Below are 18,593 nucleotides of genomic sequence, written 5' to 3' on the forward strand. Positions count from 1 at the left end.
CCCCGCGCCGCGCCCGCCCCGCGCGCCTCTCCGCTCCCCGCGCGGTTCCTAGGTGTCCGGCGGCGCTCGCAGGCCGTGCTGCATCTTTGCCGGTCTACCTTCACGCCCACCGTCCCCCTGACCCTTGGCAAGCCGGGAATGCTCCAGGCTGCCCCGCGAGCGCAGGGAAAATGGAAAAAGAGGCGACGGTGGAGTGGAGGGGGATGCTAAGACATTCCTGGCCTTCTGCATCTCTCCGCCTCTTGCCTTCGCCTGGCCCCACCCGTCGTTTCTAGGTCTTCACGCACTTCTTTTTAGGCACAAGATTCCTTGACCCCAGTAGATGCTCCCTTGGGTGGTGATGAGACTACGACCTGGAGTGGGTTCTGGGAAATTCCCTAGCCGCGGAAGGCACAGAGAGAGTTAAGTGTACCGTCTACTCCAGCGTCATAAACAATTTGTTAAAATATCTGGAGTCAGTAAGTTAAGTGAAATAAAGGGGGTAGGGGAACCACTTCCAGCAGGTCCTGCTCTCAAGCTGCAGTTTGGCATACACTGGGGTCCCACCATGCGCCAGCTATCAATATCCTGGAAACCAACCTCCTTTCTTTTTCTTGCAAGAAAGGGGAATGAGGCCTCTGAGTGTAGACTGCAAACTTCCCGCCCCTTCTCATGTCTGGAAAGCGGCATATTGTTGGCTGGAAGGATAATAGAGTATCATTTTGGCTTCTCAAAATATCAAGTCTTTATTATTTCCTTGATTAAAAAAAAAAAAATTCTACTTCTTGCTTACTTTCATAGACATGCTAAGAAGCCTAGCACTGTATCAGGGCCCTAACTCATTCTCCACGGCTGACCTAGAATGTCTCCTCCGTCCCCTGACTCTCCTCTCCTCTGGGCCACAGCTCTGGGAGCCTCACTCAGGATTCCAGAAAATTCCTAGAGAGAACAGAACAAAATAGTATAGAGTAGAATAATGCAGTTATGTCCCATTGCTTGCATTAAACCTCCAACTCCCTGCCATGAGAGAGGCCTTTTTAGTACTCACCCCTTGTTTCTCCTCCACGAGAAGAACCAGTGACTGGGGTCACCAGATAGCTGGATCCTATGGTAGAAGTCACAGGAGCCCTTCAGGGCCCATCCTCAAGTCTGTTACCCTTCTCACCTCACCAGCCTCTGAATGTTGTTGTTATTGATAGTTACCAGTCAAGTAGATTCTGAGTCATGGCAACCTCATCTGTGCAGACTAGAACTGCACCATAGGGTTTTCCAGGTTATGGCCTTTCAGAAGCAGATGGCCCGGCCTGTCTTCCTAAGTGGCTCTGGGTGGGGTTTGAACCTCCAACCTTGCAGCTAGTAGTTGAGTGCTTAACAGTTGGTGCAACATAAGGGTTAACAAACTGAAATCTGGACATTTAGTATAGGAAACCCTGTTTGGGGTTGAATTACAAAATGTTCAACCACCCCACCCCTTCAAAACAATAAATTAAGCCAGAGTCCACATAAACATAGTTTGAGAAAACGAAATTGTTATTTTACATGCTGCCAACTCCCAGCCCCTTAAAACCTCCCTCGTTAATTGAAGGTAGTAACAAGACTACAAAAGAACAAAGAGAATGTTAATATAGGAGAAAGTACAGGTGCAAAAGTCTGGTTTCCCAAATCCCAGTCTATTCTACAATGCATTTGGAGAAGGAAAAAAAAAAAAAATCTGTCTTCATAATATCTCTTTAGCATAAGCCTTGTTTGCTAATGTTTGCTCTGGCAAAAGTGAGATGCCTGAGACATCCAGACAGCATTCCCAGGAACAAAGGATGGGGGTGGAGAGTGGAGGAGAGAGAAAGGAACAGCCCCTCTCTGGAAGAACTGCAAGTTCCACTGCCTAAACTGAGAAATGTGTCCTGTTCCTGTGCTCAGGGCTGCAGCGGGGAAGCTTCTTTGGAAAGGAGACCTCCCTGCCCCTAACAGGGACCTGGCTTTCCTTCTCTTCCCACCACATCTGTTTATATAAAGAAGGGTGGCTAAAGAACAAACAGAACTGTGTTTACTGTGAGTCCCATACTGGGCTTGATGCTCAAGATACAGATTTGCCCTTACCACCGAGGCTGAAGATAAATAAATGTATCCAGAAAATGAAAGGGAAAAGGTATTGGTGGGTCTATAGAGCTGATTGAGCAGTTTACTCATAAAAGCCTCTCTCCATCACTACCCATATAGTAATGGGTAGATATATTTGAATTTAAACATGGTGCTTCCTATTAACATATGAGAATACTTGAGCCTAAAGCAATTCTACTGTGCATATTTTAAAATGTCTCTTCAAAAATAGCTGTTATGGTCTGTTTGAGGCCTTTGACGTGGGGGCAGTATCGTGTGTATGCTTTTATGTATAGTGTAGAAGGGAGGCTGCTGAGGAAATCTAAAAAATAGGTGTTGTTGTTGTTGTTATTTGCCATCGTTCCATTTTTACTACCATGTCATGGAAATAAATCGAAATTAATAGTTTTTACAAGTAAAATATAGAACAGTTAATGAGAGCCTTTATGGGGAGATATTTTTATTGTTATTTATCTGGTTTATTAAGATGTTCCCATTATCCTCCAGCCCCTGGGTACACCTACCAATACAAACACTTAATCTAGTTGTCAAAATTTAAAATCCTTAATACAAAGTGGGAAAAAAAAAAAAAAAAAGCTTAAACTTTCAGGAATTAGGATATCAGAACTCAGAACTAAAAGGGAAGATTTTTATAAAGGAGTAAGAGACTACCTAAATTTGGGGGGAAAAAATGGTGGTTCCTAGGAAGCTGAAATAGCTTTTGTGCATATTAAAGACCTGTGACCTGAGGGGGCTTTTCTCCTGAGACAGATGAAGGCAATACTAGGGAGAGCTGGAACAAATCACCCAGCTCCTGAGAAGGCAGCCTGGGGAGGCAGCTAAATGACAGGGGCTGCCTTGCTTCCTAGTTCAGGTTGGTTGGTTTGTTTAGGCCAAATATATGAAAGAAAGGGACTACGAAATGAATCCTGCTTAATCTGGGCCAAGAGACACGAGGGTGTTTAGTGAGGGCCCTGCTCGTATTCTGTCAACATGGAACAGGAAGCCTTCTAAACAGACGAAGAAGCAAATCCATGGTGTCAGACTAAGGGGATCTCCTTTTAAATACAAAGAGAAACCCTGCACAGCTTTATTCATGAATGCCTCATTCTGAAGACAGAGACCCAGAGGTCACTTTGGAGACCAGGTGAGATTTTTCTTATCTTTATGATCCTACCAATTCCCCAGAAAAGGATGCTGGGCCAAAAGCCAGCTCTGCAGGTGGTCTGGCTGGAAGGTGACTTGAGCCCTATAAAACTCTCCTAGCCACTACCCCATCTTGCCCAGCATTGTGTGAACTATATCATTCTCTCCTGTTGCAGCAACTCTGCAGACACATCCCTCAGTTTCTGCTTCTTCCTCCAGAGGCACCTTGGGTATTTGTAACTATATCTAGGGATTGCAGGATAAACCCTCTAAGCTTTCTGTTTGCAAATTACATGCTAATATGTTGAGCTCCAGGAAGAAAAGATTTTAAATCCACCTAGAAGTTCTTGGGTGTTCAGGCCTTTCCCTCACCACAGGTATCTCAAGTGGTTCCAGCCTAGGATCTGAGGTGCCTTTCTTTTTCTATTTTTTTTTCATCATTCACCGGGTCCCGAGCAGATGGTGTGGCTGTGCTGGCTGTCATCACTCCTTCTATGTTTCCATGGAAACATGGGGCATAGGGACCATCTCTGCCTTGGGCTCTCTGACAGTATGCTCTGGTGGAGAACTTCAGCATTCTAGCCCCCTCCCCCTTTGCCTGCCTGCCATCTTGGAGAGTTTGAGAATGTTCAGTAGCCCAGGAAGTGAGGGTCATTTCAGAGATCCATGTAAGGACATGCTGTTTTTGTCGTCAGGTGCCATAGAGTCAATTTCGACTCACATTGATCCCTTGTGACCAGAGTAGACTTGCCTCATAGGGTTTTGTTGGCCATAATCTTTACGGAAGCAGATCACCAGGCCTTGCTCCCATGAAGTCGCTGACTGGGTTTGAACAGCCATTCATTTAGCAGCTGAATGCTTAATTAACCATTTGCACCACCAGGGATCCTTATCTAAGGATATATTACCCACAAATGGTTGTGAACAAGAGGGGAGCAATACCACAATCTGGAGGCTGAGGCTGTTTTGTAATGGTGACATATTGGGACAATCTGCAGGTCCCTGGGTAGCACAAATGGTTTGTGCTTGGCTACTAATGTTCAAACTCATCCAGCAATGTTGCAGAAGAAAGGCCTGGTAATATACGTCCACAAAGACTATAACCAAAAAAAAAAAAAAAACCCTAACAGAGCTCAGTAACATGTGGGAGCACCATGAGTCAGAATTGACTCAATGGCAATGGGTTTGGTTTTTTGGTTTTTGGCCCTTAGGCAACTTCCATAACGGCTGATTATTGCTCATGTGTAAAAAGAAATGCTCCTAAATTTGTGTCTGATAAGCAGGCAAAAGTCATGTATTGAATGTACCTATATTGCTGACAATTTACACTTTACTGACATTCCACCCCCTCAATGTGCATTCTTCTTCTTCTTCTTCTTCTTTTTTTTTTTTTTTTTTGCAAGGGAGGGGGCTGGGAGGTACAAAATCAGGTTTTCCCTAAGGAATCCACCTTTCTCAAAGTTTCCAACATCCTCCTGCCTACATAATTCACTTATATAGCCACTAAGACATTAATTAGATTCAGAAGTCTGTGGAAACAGCAGAGCTGGGCAAGGTCAGAGGGCAGGGAGGGCAGAGAAAACAGAGAGGGAAATGACCCTTGGGAGAGGCTAAGGAAATGGGGGGAAAATTTTCATGCCATTTGAGTACCAAACAATACAAAAATAATTTTGAAATATGGCCAAACAATGCTACTAAAATTGTTTAGAAAATTTTGAAAATTATCAAATTAAAGCATCCCACCACCATCCTCTGCAAAAAAAAAAAAAGTTGACTTGGCGTAAGGATCCTATACACATCTGTCTTTGGTGTTAGTTGCTCCTTGCACAGTTAGGTCCACATGTTAAACTGTTACAAAAAACTGGTGTGTGAAGTATACCTCATTTATAAAAAGGAAAGGAAGCAAAGCAGACAAACAGGCTGAACATGAAAATGTAGGCGGAAAAGTCGTGAGCTATCCATAAAAAGCAGGTCAGGAAAGAATTTCTTATCACAGATCATGTATGCTGTGCCATGCTGACCTTTTTTGGGGGGATAATCCCATTATTTTGTGATATGAAAAGATTCCTTGGCACTAGTAACAAGAAAAACCAACCAGCCTGACTTAAAACTTAGTAAGTTATTATCACCCCTGGCTCTCTGTATTACTTCTTCAAGATGTATCCCCTGGCTGTTGGTACAAGGTTCAAGGACTCTGAGCTTGTTGAGAATAGGAATAGTTACAATAATAGCAAATATTTCCATACTACTATGTACTGGGTACTCTTCCAAGCATTAATTAATTCCATTTACTTCTCCTCACTATCATGTAAGATTTGTTACTATTGTCTTTATTTCACAGGTGAGTAAATTAGGAGTATGCAGGCATCACAAGTAAAGCATGGCCAAGCCCAGATTGGATCTGGCAACAATTATACCATAGCACCTCCCATAACTGTTGCCTTAATTACATATAGTATTTGAAATTTCCTATGCCCACAGGTGCTTAAATAATGAATATAATGCAAGCACAGTCAGAAAGAGAAAGAGCCCTACTCTGTTCAATTTTCAGTCCCCAAGGTTTGACCCCACAGCCCTGCTGTATAGCCCCTGAGTGAAGCACTCATTCTCTGGGCTGTGTCCTCCTTTGCAACGTAAGAAGGCTAGATTAGATGCTCTTTGCCTCTGACAGTTCTAAAATGTTACAGTTCTGTTTTCAGTTGTTCCCCTGAGCCCTGCCAGACAGGAATCCCTGGAGTATGTCAGGAACGCCATAAACTTTTTCTTGTCGGACCTCCTTCTTGGCTGAAACAATCTGAAGGTGTTGATCTTCCCAACAGGAATGCTGTGCTGTCTGTTAAGTATAACAGACAGCAAGACCAAGGAGGAAGAGACTTAGGTCTGAGGGGATATGTGGGAAAGAAGTCACACCACCACTGTGGCTCTTTCCTCTGTGGCACCAGAGAGCATTCAAGTGTGAAGATGCTGGTCCCCACGAAGCCCCAGGAGGACAGTAAAGTTGCAAGTGGAGCAAATAAGGCTTTTAGCCAGAGGACAGATAAATTTCAAAATTATATCTCAGTGGGTTAAAAATTGAGAGATAGGAGCAGCAGTAAAAGATCCTCACAAAGTCCTTCAGGTTGAGGTATCTCCCACAGCTCAGTGTCTACACTGGATATCCTTATGGCCAGAAAAAGAAGAAACAGAAGAGTCCTCCTCATCAGGAGCTTGAGACAAGTAAGTTATGACAGCCACTGCTGGTTGCCTATCCAATACTTATTCCCCTCTTCTTCAGTAACAAAACCCAAGTTTTGTTTGAGGAAGCAATGAGCCCTGTTGAAAGAACTATATTTTCCAGTCTTTCTTGTAGCAAGAGTTGCACATAAGGGACAGTTCTGACAATGAGACATAGATTTAAGTCAACTGGAATTTCGAGGAAAGTTTTGCTTTCCTGGACTAGGTGCCATCCTTTCCTCTAAGTCACTTCCTTTTTCTTCCCATCCAGAATGCAATAGGAAGCCTGAGGTGGTGCAGCCATCTTGGACCATAAGGAGAAAAGCCACAGATAAAGGCTGATAGATCCATAGTTAAAAGGAGGCTTGGTCCTTGATAAAGGAGTGCTGGTGATGTGGTGGTTATGGCATTTGGCTGCTAAGCAAAAGACCAGTGATTGAAACCCAGCAGCCACTCTGCAGAAGAATAATGAGGCAGTCTGCTTCTGTAAAGATTTACAGCCTTGCAAATCCTGTGGGGGTTGCTATGAATCAGAATTGACTCGATGGCAGTGAGTTTGGTTCGGTTTGAGGTCTTTGATAACTTCTTTGCATACTTGTACCATCTTTGGACCATTTACCTAGCTGTGGACTTTGGGAGATAAAATAAGACCCTGCTTGGCTGAGCCACTGCAATTATATTCTGATTATTGCAGCTAAACTCAATCCTAAGTGATAGAGCAGTCACTACCCCCGGAGTGTGCCCTGCAACACCAGAGACTTAGCTACAGAAAATAGCGCCTATGGCAAGCACTGAACTTGTATTCCTGTCCAAACATCTGACACTCATCTTTTAGATAACTTTACCACAATATCAGTTCAAAAATATAAGTCAAGCTCATTAATCTTTTACTTAACACATTATGGTACCACATGAAAATTACAGCTGTGTTTCTTCCCTTCCACTGATGAAAATTGGTCTGTGATGCACTCAAAGTGATTTTTTTTCAGTTTCTTCTCTTTCTGCACTCAGCAGTATAAAATTACACAGTCTGCCTTGACCCATCAAAACCCAAACCCACTGTTGTTGAGTTGATTTCAACTCATAGCAGCCTTACAGGGTAGTATAGAACTACCCCCATAGGGTTTCCAAAGCTGTAAATCTTTACAAAAGTATACTGCCTCATCTTTCTCCCATGGGGTAGCTGGTGAGTTAGCAGCCAAATACTTTAACTACTGAACCACCAGGGCTCTGCCTTGACCATGTTGTTGTTGTTGTTGTTATTTGCCGTCGAGTAGAGGCTCTCAAATATGAAAGTATTAGTTTTAACTTGCTAAATGATCTCTCATGGTTAGCAAAAGCAACTGTGATGGTTAATAGAAACTGCTCAATGGCGCCCCCATGCAAGTGGTGCCCAGGGTACATGTCGATACCTGCCAGACCTTAGGTACATCTCTGCTGCACACTCTCACATGTTGCAGTTAGTTCCTCCTGACTTCCTAGCCATGTGTCCCCAGAAGGGGCAGCACTACTATAAGCCCTCATTGTGATTTTGGAAAGCCAGTGTTTAATTCCTTAAATGTAATCTTGTATTCTGGGTTCATTCCAATTGTAAGAGAGTTAATTAATAAGAAACCCATGTCCAATTGTCCAAAGACTGGTTAATCTGGCTTCAGCATTTTTGAATATTCTATATTAATACTTGTTTCTTTATTTTCATGTTATTCATTAACCTGGTTAAGTTACTGTTACATCCTCAAAGGAATACTAAAGATTTAATTTCTGGAAAGTAGTGTAGGAATAATAACAGTCAGTCTTTCTTGTGTCCTTGCCACTTACACAAAAATATGTGTGTTGCAGATTCTGTCATTGTTTCTACCAATAAACTAATAACCACTATATGAAGCTGATTTACTTCAGAAGGAATTTAGAAAAACAACTAATTAAGTCCAGTATTTTGAAATATAAACTGTATTATAGCGTTAGAACCCTATTATAAAATCAGAAGCTTAAAAGTCAGGAGAAAGCATAGATTCTGTCTAACCTCTCACATGATACAGGAATTCCCTTTATACCAGACCTGGTATGTTCAGCTTCCACACAGACATTTCTAATGGTAGGTAGCTCACTTCCTCCAAAGGCTTTCTATTTCATTTTTAGAGAGCTCAGCTCTGACTGGAGCAGCATTCTTCCCTATATTTATGGACACCGAATTGATTTCCCTGTAACTAGCATATTGCTAGCTTGCAGTAAGTACTCAATTAGAGCTCAATTCACTGATTTCCGTCTATAGGTCCTCCCTATATTGAGGCTGTGGCCTCATGTAATTTCTCAAGCCCTTGTTCAACTGGAATACTGTAGACAGAAGGGAAAAAAGGAGCACATTGGTAGAGGAATGAGAGAAACCCCAGTTTCCTCCAACTGGTAGTTGGTTTCTTGGAAGAACTAATCAGTGGTTGTCAAGTAGATTCCAACTCACGGCAACTCCATGTATGTCAGTAGAGAACTGGGCTTGATAGTGTTCTCAGTGGCTGATTTTTCAGAAGCAGGCCTATCTTCAGAAGCATCCCTGGGGGAACTCCAACTTGTGACTTTTCAGTTAATATTCAAATGTGTTAACTCATTGCGCCACTCAAGACCCTCCTTGTAAGAAGGGAACTTCAAAAAGAAGTTGGAGCTGGCCACAGGGAGGAAAATAGCCATCACGTGTTAGGGAGGCAGGGGACTCCTGGAGAGAAAAATACCTCCCTGCTGATTCTCAAGGAAGACACTGAACTATGGGAGGTAGAAAATGGGAGCCCAAGATCATGGGGAGAGGGTGAAAGTGATTTCAGGAAAGAGTTCTAGCTAATGCACAGGACTAAGTGTGTGATCTGCCCCTCACTAAAAAAAGAGCATCTCTTTCAGTTGATAGTTTCCAATGCTTTCCAAGGCTCCAACTCTCCTGTGATGCTGATTATAATTCTATATACTTGGCACAGTTACATTTTTATGAATTTAGCATTACTTTCTGTCACTCTCTAGACAACAATATGAGGTTTATTGAAACATACAGGGAAATTTATCCTGTTGAACCTGAATGAGTGTCAGCCCAGATCCCCATGCTGTCATCTTTGTCATCCTCCCTAGAAGAATGCAACCTGGGTCACAGATGGCATCACTGAGGGTACTTAAGCAACCCCAGCTCTCAGGACCAGGTCCCAAGAGGAAAATCTCAGTAATCACGTAAGTCCTTTCTGATATTTATTTATTGAACAAATATTGTTGAGTACCTAGTGTATGCCAATCAGTGGGTTAAGAAATGAGAGGAGGAAGTAAAAAAAGATCAGTCCAGAGGATAAAGCAGGTGATATCTTCATTCACTTACTGACTCTTAAATTTACCTACTTTTTTAGTGTGTTTTGTGCTCAGAACTACATTAAACATGGAGATTATCATTGTAAGTGAAACAGACATGGTCCCAAGCCTCACAGAGAAGGGGTACAGAGTATGTTATAATGTGATTAGTGTTCTGATGAAGGAAGTACAGGTATTTTACTTTCTAGATCTTTCTAGAAAGGACAACTACCTTTCATTCCTTCTTAAGACCTAACATAACCAGAGTAAGGCTGTAGGGAATGAACTGCATGGTATAGTCAGTTACCTGCTATATAGCAGGGGTGTGTCTACAGAGCTACAGGAGCAAGAGAGTACTCTGCCTGTGGCATTCTTAAAGGGCATATACAGAAGCTAACATTTGGGTTGGGTCTAAAAGAATGAATGCCAGAGTAAGGGTGAGGTGGCAGTGATGGAAAATCATTCCAGGCAGAAGGAAAAGCTCATGATAAACACAGAGGCAAGAAGAAGCAGGTCATGTTCCAGTAACAGTGATGGTTCCCTGCAGCCAAATGACTGCCTTGGAGAGGGTGGTTCAAGCGTGCATCAGGGGCAGAAGTAGAATGAAGGAGGGGGGAAAAAGAGCCCAGTGTTGGTCAAGAGATGGGAGCCAGGTTGTGAAGAACCTTGTTTAGCTTTGTAGAAACGTTTTCAGTGAGCCGGAAACAAACATCAGAGATTCAGTAAAGCAGCAACTGAACACCCAGCTGCCAAACCCAGGGGGACAACTCAGAGTTGAAAAGAGGAAATGGCTTCTGAGAAGCCAGAGAGGACATTTCACAGAGCATTCAACCCAGAGGTTTTCCCTCTTTGTTTTAAACTCAAGTGAGTCTATAACCTTCTTTCCTCATAATTTATGAGACCTAAAGGAAAAGGAAAATGTGGAGCCTTTTGTTCATAAACGGTTAAGAATTTTTAAATGGTGACAGCAGAGCATCAAACCAAGCACCTTCAAAGCTTACCTTTTGTGTTTGTGTAGAGGTGGAGGCAGGGCTGTGCAACTGCACAGATCACAGGCCCATGAAGCTGGTCCTGCCTCAACAGCCCCAGGATTATTGTTGTGCTATTGGGCACTTTTTCACTAACAGAACAGGTGGGAGCTGGCTCCTTGGAGCTCAGTATCTGCAGAACCATTTGAGCTGCACATCTAAAGTGCAGCATTACACTCATACAACCTGCAATGTGTAAAACCCTGGCACTTGAGTTCATTCCAAAATGAAAAGGTCTCCCTTCCCACCCTCAATTATATTGATAACATACACTCAGGAAGAAAATTCAAGCCATACACAGCAGGATGTAACAGGGGAAAAACGTTAAATTATAAGTACTTTCAATTTTTCTCTCCTCTTTTTATAAGAGTCCTCAAAAAGATTTTGTTTGCTAAGCAAAGTGATGATAGAGATGAAGGTTAAAGAAGCTAAGGGAAATTGTTCCATACAATAAATAAAGAGGAATACAAGAAGAAATGAAGAACTTGACCAAAGAGGGCAGGAAAGGGATGGGGAGGAGAGGGATATAGAGGAAAGGAAGCTGGAAGCAAGGAGAGGGGAGAAGAGGGAGGAGAAAAGAGCAGCTGCTTAAGGAAATAGAATTTTGGGGGAAGAGAAATATTTGAATGGGATTTTCAGATCCCACTTAATGGGATCAATATGATGTAATTCATTCTCTATTCCCTTAATGAGCTTTAAATAAAAAGCTGTGTTATTCATCAAAATTGAGGAAGTGAGGGAATCAGACTTGGGTGTATGTGTTTTGAGGAGATTATTTTCAAAGTTAGCTTAGAATTACCCAGGGAGCTTTTTAAAAATCACAATAACCTGACCCCCCTTAAGATACTGATTTACTTAGTATGAAGTGGGTTTGAGAAGCCTCTGACATCAGGGAAGCCATTATACAGAAGTGGCCAGAGTAAGGTATCATTTCTGGTCCTGGCCCAAGTTCTTTTCTTTTGTGACCTTCTCACTTCCATTGGTCTATTTGGCTATTCTTGGGTCAGTTCCAAACTTTTAATTACTGGAGCTTTACAGTGGAGTCTCTGGGAAGTGCAAATTGTTAAAGTGACTGCTAACCAAAACTCCACCCAGAAGCACTGTGGTAGAAAGGCCTGGAGATCTACTTCTGAAAAACCAACAATTGAAAACCCCATGGAGCACAGTTCCATATGCACATGGGGTAGTACAAGTCAGAGTCCACCCATTAGCAAATGGTTAGATTTATAATAAACTTTGATGGCTCTATCAGCCGTCAAAGTCTTGGCTCTTACCTCAGTTACTCTCACTTTGTTATCATTAAGGATAATCTTGGCTATGCCTACCCCTTTGCTTTTTTTTTTTTTTTAAATTGTGATTTGGGTGAAAGTTTACAGAGCAATTTCATTTTCCATACAGTAGTTCATGCACATTTTGTCTCATGACATTGACTGCAATTCCCCACAATGTAACAGCTCTCTTCCCACTTTCTCCCTGTAGTTACCTCTTCTCTCTGTCCTTCCCTCTCATGCACTCCCATGCCCAGAGTTGTCTCCCTGTGTATACACTGCCCTTCCATTCTCCTATGATTTGTCGCTCCAAGTAGTGTATCTACCTGATGTAAATATTCAGCCCAATGCTTGTCTATTATTTGGCTGGAAGCCACAAGAGTGAGTTCAGTTTCAGACGTGAAGGGTAGCTAGGGTCCATAGTCTCAGAAGTCTCACCAGGCTCTATCAGAACACCAAATCTGGTCTTTTTTTTAATGATTCTGAGTTTTTTTTTTTTTTCCCACATTGTTCTCTTACTCTATCCAGTATCTCCTACACCAATCACCCTCCGAGTAGTTGACAGTGGTAGTGGGCACCGTCTAGTTCTGGTCTCATGGTCATATAGGCTGAGGATTGCATGGTCTACCAGTCCCTTGGACTTATTGTTTCCATGTATCTTTGGTTTTCTTCATTCTTCTTTGCTCTGGATGAGGAGAGACCTATCATTGCATCTAGATGGCTACTTGCAAGCTTTTAAGATCCCAGTCACTACTCACCAAAGTAGGATGTGGAACAGTGTTTTTTGTGTAGTATGTTATACCTATCGAGCTTGATGTCTCCTACAACCATGGTCCCAACCCCACAGGTCCAACTACTCGCTCCCTCTGGGTAGCTGGCTGTGGCCAAGAAGTCACCACAACCCTGTGCCTGGACAGCTCTACCATATACCTGGACATTCTTACAGCACATACAAATATGCTTATAGAAACATCATCTGTCAACCCTATACCTGGTGATGGGTACACTACCCCCTGCCTAGACACACCTGATTGTTCAGCATGTCCACTCATCTATTCAACTGTAGATCAAGTTTGCCATCACTAAGGGTTCATCTTTGTTGTAGGTACCTCCCATGTACCTCTCTATGTCTTACTCTTCCTCAGTGCCACTGTGTTGATCACTCACATTTGGTACATTTCCCTTCCCTTCACCCAAATCAATACTTGTCTCTACTATCTAAGAGTGTTCCCTCTCCTCCCCTCCCACCTCTGGTAACCAACAAAGAAAGTTTTCTTCCATATATAAACCTTTCCTTGACTTTTTACAATAATAAACTAATACATTATTTGTCCTCCTTTGATTGACTTATTTCACTCAATGTAATGTCCTCCAAGTTCATCCATGTTATGCTGTGTTTCACAGATTCTACATTATTCTTTAGTGTTGTATAGTATTCCATTGTGTGTATGTACCGTAGTTTGGTTATCCATTCTTCTGTTGATGGGCACCTAGGTTGTTTTCATCTGTTTGCTATTATAAATAGTGTTGTGATGAACATGAGTATGCATATACCTGTTCTTGTCTTGGCTCTTACCTCTTTAGGATTGTTGTTTGTTGTTACGTGCTGTCAAGTTGTCTCCGACTCATAGCTACCCCTCCTTGGGTTTTCGAGGCGGTATCTCTACAGAAGTAGATTGCCCGAACTTCCTTCCAAGGAGTGGCTGGTAGGTTTGAACAGCCAGCCTTCTGATTAGCAGTGAAGTGCCTTGGGGATTACACCACCTACTTAGTAATGGAATGGCTGGATCAAATGGTATTTCTAATTCCAACTTTTTAAGGAATTGTCATACTGCTTTCCATAGTGGTTGTATCATTTGACAGTCCCACCAAGAGTGTATGAGAGTCCCAATCTTTCTACATCCTTGCCAGATTTGTTATTTTCTGTCTTGTTGAACTTTGCTACTAGTGCTGGGGCCATATGGTATCTCATTGTTCTTTTGATTTACATCTCTCTAATGGCTAATTGCTATGAGTCGGATCTGACTAGATGGCAGTGCATTTGTTTTTTGGTTTAATGACTAATGATTGTGAACATTTCTGCATGTGTTTGTTGGCTGCCTGAATATCCTCTGTGGTGAAATGTCTATTCATGTCTTCTGCCCATTTTTTAAGTGGATTATTTGTCTTTTTGTTGCTGAGGTGTTGGAGTTTTCAATAAATTTTAGAGATAAGTTCCTTGTTAGATATGTCTGTATGAGGAGAGACCTATCATTGAATCTAGATGGCCACTCGCAAGCTTTTAAGATACCAAATATTGATTGCCAAATATTTTTTCCCAATCTGTAGGTTCTCTTTTTACTCTTTTGGAGGAGTCTTTTGAAGTGCATAAAAATTTAAACTTTTAGAAAGTTCCATTCATCTAGTTTATCTTTGGCTGTTTGTGTGTTTTGGGTTATGCTTGATAGTCTATTTATGCCATATATTTAAAAAAAAAAAAAAAACAACTCACTGCCATGGAGTCAGAGCCGACCCATAGCGACCCCTCCTTGGGTTTCAGAGGAGGTATCACTAAGGAAATAGATTGCCTAACCTTCTTTCCAAGGAGTGGCTGGTGGGTTTGAACTGCCAGCCTTCTGGTTAGTAGTCAAATGCTTTAGGCACTACACAACCAGAGCTCCTAAATTTGCCCTTATTTTTTCCTTGAGGAAGTTCATAGTTTCGGGTTTCACATTTAAGTCTTTGATCCACCTGGAGTTAGTTTTTGTGTATGGAATGAGGTACAGATCTTGTTTCATTTTTCTAGATATCCAATTTTGCCAGTACCATTTGTTAAAGAGACCATCTCTTCCCCATTTAATTGATTTCAGCCCTTTGTCAAAAAATCAGTAGACCATAGATTGATGGATGTATTTCTCGGTTCTCAATTCTGTTCCACCGGTCTGTGTGTCTATCTTTGTACCAATACCAGGCTGTTTTAACTACTGTGGCTATATAGTAGGTTTTGAGATCCAGGAGTGTGAGACCTCCTACTTTGTCCTTCTTCTTCAATAGTGCTTTGCTTATCTGAGGTCTCTTTCCACATAAAATTAGTGATTGGTTTTTCCCTATCCTTAAAGAGTGTAGATGGTATCTGGATTGCCTACCCCTTTGCTTTTCTTTATCATTTTAGAATCAGCTTTCCAAGTTACACACATGCGTGTGCACAGGCACATGCACACATGTAAAAGAAAACCTATTGGCATTTTGAGTGGAATTGCTTTTATATATGGATCAATTTTGGGAGAACTGACCTGTTGAGAATGTTAAGCCGTTTAATACCTGAACGTGGCATGTCCATCAGTTTATTTGGATTTACTTTTATTTATTTCAGTAATGTTTAGTATTTTTCTGTGTAGAGATCTTGCATATCATTTGCTAGATTTCCTCCCTAGGTGTTGATTAAACTGACTTATTCATTCTGGCCATTTGTCTGTATTTTTATTTTCTTTGTACACAATAATACAATAATGCCATCTGTGAAGAATGGCTGGTGTTTTTGTTTGTTTGTTTTGCAGTCCTTACACCTTTCTTTATTTTCTTGTCAGCTAGAACTTCAAGTACAGTGTTGAGTAAAATTGGCAATGGTGGACATCCTTGTCTTGCTGGTGGGCTCAAAAGAGTAGGCAATTTTTGTAGACCCTTTATCAATGAAAGAATTTCCAATTTATCCCTCATTTGTTAGCCTTATATTTATTCATTCCTTTTTTATTTATTAAAATCAATTCATGTAGAATTTTTAAAATTATGACTTGTCAAGATGATATTATTTGACTCACTTTTTCTATTAATGATTAATGTGGTAATTAATGATTAATTTTCAAAAGTTAAACCAGCCTTGTATTCATAAAATACATACAACTTGGTGGTAATAAATCGTTTGCTATATATTTATTGCTAGATTCAGTGTGCTAGTTTTTAAGGATTTATATTGAATAAGATTGGCCTTATAATCAGTTTAATTTTCCTAATTTGAAATTACCTTGTCAATTTTTGCAAAGAAATTTTACTATTCCTTGAGGATGAATTGGGAAGTTTTAACTCCTTTTTATTCTCCTGTGCAAAATTGACACTGCTTCTTTAAAAATTTAGTAGCACTCACCAGTAAAGCTATTTGAGCTTGAAGTTTTCTTTGAAGGAAATTTTTAAATTACAAATCCAATTTTTTAAAAATAGTTTTAACTCTGTTTTCTAACAATTTTGTTAAGCTATATTTTCCCTGGAGAAGGATATCATACTTGGTTAAGTGGAGGGTCAACGAAAAAGGGAAGGCCCTCAACAAGATAGATTGACACAATGGCTGCAATGATGGGCTCAGGTATAGCAAGGATCGTGAGGCTGGCACGGGACTGGGCAGTGTTTTGTTCTGTTGGACATGGGGTTGCTATGAGTCAGAGCCAACTTGATGGCACCTAACAAAAACAACAACATGTTTTTGTAGAGATAGATCCAGGTCACCAAAATTTTCAAATTGATTTCCATACGTTAATGTCCCTTTATATCTGTGTGATCTGTAGTTACCCACTTTTTATTACTTCCATTGCTTTTTATGGCTTCTCCCCATCTCTCTTTTTTCTTTTTCATTATAAATCACACCAGGACTTAATCAACTTTATTATTATTGTCAAATAATCATTTCTTGGCTTTTAAAAAATTTTTTAAATTTTTATTGTGGTTTGGATGCAAATTTACATAGCAAGTTCCTTTTACTCTCAATAGTTTGTACATTTGGTTTCACAGTACCGATTACAATCTTAACAATAAGTAGCTCTCCTACCATCTCCTCCCTGTGATTACTCCTTCCTTGTGTCCATCTTTTGTCTTTTTTGATCATCACTTATATTTTCATTTTCTACTTCATTCATTTATGCTCTCATCTTTATAATTTCTTTCATTGTAACTTATTTGGTTTTGATTTGCTGTTCTTTTTCTATTTTTTTTTAATTTGATGCTTAGCTCATTGATATTCACCCTTCTTTCATTTTTAGTATATGCATTTAATGCCACACACTTTCTTCTAAACACAACTTTCACTACATTCTGCACATTTTGGTATATTGAATTTTCATATCATTCAGTTCTAAATATTTTCTAATTTCCACTGTGATTCTTTCCTTTACCCATTAATCATTTAACACTGTAGTTCTTAATTTCCAAACACGTGGGACTTTGTAATTATCTTTTTGAAATTGTAGCTCAGTTGCCTTGTGATCACAGAACATATTCTGTATGGTTTGGACCCTTTGAAATTTGTTGGGACTTGCTCTATAGTCCCATATATGGTCAAATTAGTAAATAATCCATATGTGCTCCCTCCCCCCCAAAGAAATAATAATGCCATCCAACTTTTCTCAGCCTTACTGACATTTTATCTGCTACTTAGTACTTTCTAAGAGGTATATATTAACATTTCCCACTGTACTTGAGGGTTTATTTATTTTTGTAATTCTTTTAAGTTTTGCTTTATATATTTTGAGCTCATATTATTAGGTACATAAAAATTTAGAGTAGTTATATCATCTCATTGAACAGACTCTTTCATAATGATAATGTGTCCCTCTTACTCTCTAATTATGAATTTTACTTTATAATTTTTGTCTACAACAAATGTAACTACAGTAGCTTTCCTTGGGTTGGTGTTTGTTGAAAAAATATTTTTCCATACTTCTACTTTTAACCTTTCTATAATCTTATTTTGGAAGGAAGACTGGGCAATCTACTTCCGTAGTGATACTGTCTCGGCAACCCAAGGAGGGGTCACTATGAGTCAGGGCCAACTCAATGGCACATAACAACAACAACATATTCTTATTAAAGGAGCTCTGGTGGCATAGTGGCTAAGACACTTGCCTGCTAATCAGACGGCTGGCGGTTCAAACCCACCAGCCACTCCTCAGAAGGAAGGTTGGGCAATCCTACTTCCGTAGTGATACTGCCTCGGAAACCCAAGGAGGGGTCGCTATGAGTCGGGTTTGACTTGACGGCAAACAACAACAACAACAACTGGTGGCATAGTTGTTAAAGCACTTGGCTGCTAACCAAAAGGTCAGTGGTTCAAACCCACCAGACACTCCATGGGAGAAAGAGAGGCTGTCTGCTTCTGTAAAGATTTACAGCCTTGGAGATCCTATGAGGCAGTTCTGCTCTGTCCTAAGTGTCATTACAAGTTGGAATTGACTTATGAGTTGTGAGTTGGAATTGGCAATAACTGTATATATATTTTAGATATCTCTTATAAATAGCATTTGGCTCTATATTTTTTTAACTCAGTCTGAGAAAAATGCCTTTTCATTGAAGCATTAATCCCTTTACATTTACTGTAATCATCACATATGTATTAAGGTTTAAATCTATCATAGTGTAAGAAGTTTTCCATTTGTTCTGATCTCTCTCTCTGTGTATTGCCTTCATCTAAATTATTTGAGGTTTTTTTTTAAATTTTATTTTCCTCTTCTATCACCTGGGATAGGAGCTCTGGTGGTGTACTGCCTAAGGCATTTGACTGCTAACCAGAAGGCTGGAGGTTCAA

This window comes from Orycteropus afer, unplaced genomic scaffold (assembly GCF_000298275.1).
Source record: "Orycteropus afer afer isolate SDZICR_OR568_19922 unplaced genomic scaffold, OryAfe1.0 scaffold00017, whole genome shotgun sequence".
In the NCBI taxonomy this organism is placed as follows: Eukaryota; Metazoa; Chordata; class Mammalia; order Tubulidentata; family Orycteropodidae; genus Orycteropus; species Orycteropus afer.